At 37.5% G+C, this 3,654-nt stretch overlaps 1 long non-coding RNA gene across 1 annotated transcript; it reads right to left on the bottom strand.

Moving 5' to 3' along the window:
* Positions 1-248: 248 nt before the first annotated feature.
* On the bottom strand, positions 249-2,986 carry LOC117447229 (uncharacterized). Its single transcript, XR_004552207.2, has 3 exons — positions 2,915-2,986; positions 2,254-2,406; positions 249-1,122 (listed from the first exon to the last, which is right to left on the bottom strand). It is a non-coding gene; the product is annotated as an uncharacterized lncRNA (long non-coding RNA).
* Positions 2,987-3,654: the final 668 nt, after the last annotated feature.

Below are 3,654 nucleotides of genomic sequence, written 5' to 3'. Positions count from 1 at the left end.
CAAACATGTGGCTGATGACGATGACCTAATGTCTTATTTATAAGAAACATATATGTTAGAGGGGGGAGGACCAGAACAGTTTTTTGAAGCTTCTTCTAGCCCCTGTTGAACATGACAGAGACTATCTGAGAATTATTATTATTTGTTTTTTTGTACTTTGTTATAATTATTAATTTGAGTGAGAAAAAAAAAAGGAAAAAAGAGAATATATATATTTATATTATTGTTGTATGTTTTTGTTTCTGACATGTTCAATACACTTCTTTTTTTTAAAACAAACTAAAATACAATACAACTTTATTTTGTCAACATTAAATATAATTTTTGCTAAAAGATAACATAAAACCCCAAATACTGACCCTTTAAGTCTGGATACTCAATTAGCACCATCTCAGCAGTCATAATACAACATGTAACAGGGCATGACTGGAATGGTAATTGTTGCTCTATTGAAAAAAATATTAGTATGAGTGAATATTAACCCATGGGTCTGCTGTTCTGTAAAACAATACAATCACTATTAACCAACGTTAACTTATCAAAAATATGAAATAAAAATATCACTGCCACAAGACAAATCTACTCCATCAACATAGATTTGGAGTGGTGCTTTTTAAACTTTCAATAAAAACATACAGCTCCCTGAAACTGAGCAATTGCAACATTAAACCTGCACTCTGAATTGGTGCACTTTAAGTATGCCATAAAACCTTAATGCATTTTAACATTTTGATGAACAGCTAAGGTAAACACCAATGTAGAACAGTGGAAGGTACATATCAAGAAGTCAGTAGTTGGGATGTACGATCCAAGATAGTTTTTTGCCATGTCTTTAAGACAGCAGGTTCAACTTTAAAGCTTGTACTTTCGGGGTCAGCTTAAGCCCATTCAGTCCGAGAAAAAGTTTCTGGAACACCTCGAAAGTGTAGCGCAGTGTTGGGGGGTATGCCAGGTTTACGGCTTAAATCAGCCCCTTGAGCATGGCTTGGCAGTACTGCCGCATCCTGGCATCATCTCTTTGCCTTCAAGCAGGAGGGCTGCTTCCACTGGATCCTCTCCATTGGCACCATGGACGACCAGGATCTTCAGGACGTGTTTAGTTGCATCACTGCGGCGGTCCTCCTGCATTCAATTTACAAGAAAAATGAAGTGAGAAACAACTGAAAATAGAATGCTTGAATCAGAAGAAAATCAAGAAAAAAAATTAAACAATTGGTGGATAAGGTATGCGGATATATTACTAAGTAAAAGTCATGCATTCACAACCTTACTTAAGTAAACATTCTAAAGTATTAGTATCAAAATATACTTAAAGTAAAAAGTACTCATTATGCAGAATGGCTCGTTTGAGAATAATATGTATTATATCACTGGATTATAATTAGTGATGCACTAACTCACAGGTCTCAAACTGCAGAAAAAACACTTTCACTTACTGTAAAAAAAAACAACAACAACAATATAATTATAAGACATTTTAAGTATGACAAAAATATTTTAGCAATAGTAATAAAAAAGTATTTGTTTGACATGAGAATACCAGCCAATTTGTGTTGCATCAATAATGTTGCAGCTAGCAAACGTAGAAATGACTTGTGACTACTTTATACTGCAGGGTAGCTCAATCCATAAACACATCATCATTTAGAATTAGATTTATATTGTTGAACTAATCTCATGGTTCAAAGTAACTAATGCTGTCAAATAAAAGTAGTAGAGTAAATAGTACAACAATGTCTTCCAAAGTGTAGTGGAGTATAAGAAGCATACAAATTAAAGTGCAAGTATCTCACAATTATACTTGAGTACTGTACTTGAGTACTTAGTTACATTCCAGCTTTATACTGTGAATGGTTGAGCTCCAGGTCGCATTTTTAGGTTACGAAGTTTACTTTATATTGGGGGGGGGGGGGGGGGGGATACACACATCCAACATTTTCTAAATGACTGTGGCATAAGTTATTCAGTTGTTGAAAAAATAAATAAAACATGATAGACCATCGCTGTTCAAACTGAGAGCCGTTCAAACAAAAATAACACTGCCATCTCTTAATCTTCACTTGTGGCCTCGGTTTAATTTACGTTAGCCGTGTGTGCGTGTGTGTGTGTGTGTGTGTGTGTGTGTGTGTGTGTGTGTGTGTGTGTGTGTGTGTGTGTGTGTGTGTGTGTGTGTGTGTGTGTGTGTGTGTGTGTGTGTGTGTGTGTGTGTGTGTGTGTGTGTGTGTGTGTGTGTGTGTGTGTGTGTGTGTTTACTTTGAAGTAGCCTCATTTAGGATTGCATGGTCCGTGTATGCTTCATTGATGGCAGATGGCAGAAAGGAGAAAACAGCGGTAGCGCTGGGTCTGACCGTCTCCTGTGTAACAGTGTTACCGTTTAACTGGTGACGCGGGGGAACTCGTGACGTTCTATAACGGTAGGAATGGATGAATGAATGAACACTTTATTACAGACTCAGGGTCCTGATAAAAGACAATACATTACCTAGATAAAATACAAGGCATTACATATAATAAATTACATACACAGCATAACAGGAATATGTCAGGGGCGTGTACTTTGAGGAGCCATTGTCGAATAACCAGGAAATACACATTTCGATCGCTTCTTCTGTTGTTTACATTTATCTGTTGGTATACTTGGCTCCATAGGAACACTTTGATGCACATTCAGTACCAGTGTGTGAGCTTGTGGTTAGGATGCCGATATCCGGACGCGTACAGCGAGGACTACAACATGACAATCAGGTGACTGGGGATGTCTGTTCAAAACATTGCAAACGTGAATAAATCATTTCAAATATGTATTTGTCTCCGACTTTCATTTGTACATCGTTGTTAATGTGATGTTTAGTAGCTTTGATAGCTGTCCATACCTCCAGACAGCCTACAAGTAAGACACAAGTTGCTTACTCACAGCCCGAATGCAGCATCGAGATCCGTGGCCAGCTGTGATCCTCTCCGATTAAGTTGTGACAGGACTTCTGTAGCTATTCTCCAGCGAGCAAGGTTTTTATTAAATACCTCCATCCCTCTCATCACAACAAGACTCGACACTGTGCAGGAAAAAACAACATAAATGAAAATAACCTTGCTGGATAGCTTAGAATGAAACAAACAAACTATCTTCCATGGCTGATACTGATGAATCCATATAATGAAATTGATATTTTATATATATATATATATATATATATATATATATTATATATATATATATATATATATATTAGGGCTGTCAGTCGATTAAAATATTTAATCGCGATTAATCGCAAATTAAAGGTGGGGTAGGTACATTTGAGAAACCCGCTCGAGATCGCTAGAATTTGAAAATACACAACCGGAGAAAATCTGCCACTTCCTTATAGAGCCCCACCTCCAACACACACGAACGCGCACATGACCAATGAGGGCACGAGATAAGTTTGTGCCCCGATGGAAGGCTGACAGGCAGGTAGGCCATCCAATCCGGGCCGGCTAAACGGATTGACTGTACTTTCTACAGTATTACGGCTTCTACAGATGACATTTTTGTATGGATTTTTTGTCAAAGCACTTCAGATATTCATTGCTATCGGGACGTTAAGAGCATTCCATGGAATATAACAAAAAGTGTATCTCGAGCCGGTTTCTGAAACTTACCTACCCCACCTTTAA

This window comes from Pseudochaenichthys georgianus, chromosome 5 (assembly GCF_902827115.2).
Source record: "Pseudochaenichthys georgianus chromosome 5, fPseGeo1.2, whole genome shotgun sequence".
In the NCBI taxonomy this organism is placed as follows: Eukaryota; Metazoa; Chordata; class Actinopteri; order Perciformes; family Channichthyidae; genus Pseudochaenichthys; species Pseudochaenichthys georgianus.
Note: the sequence above shows the minus strand (reverse complement) of the source record. Positions and strands in the feature narration are given on the sequence as shown.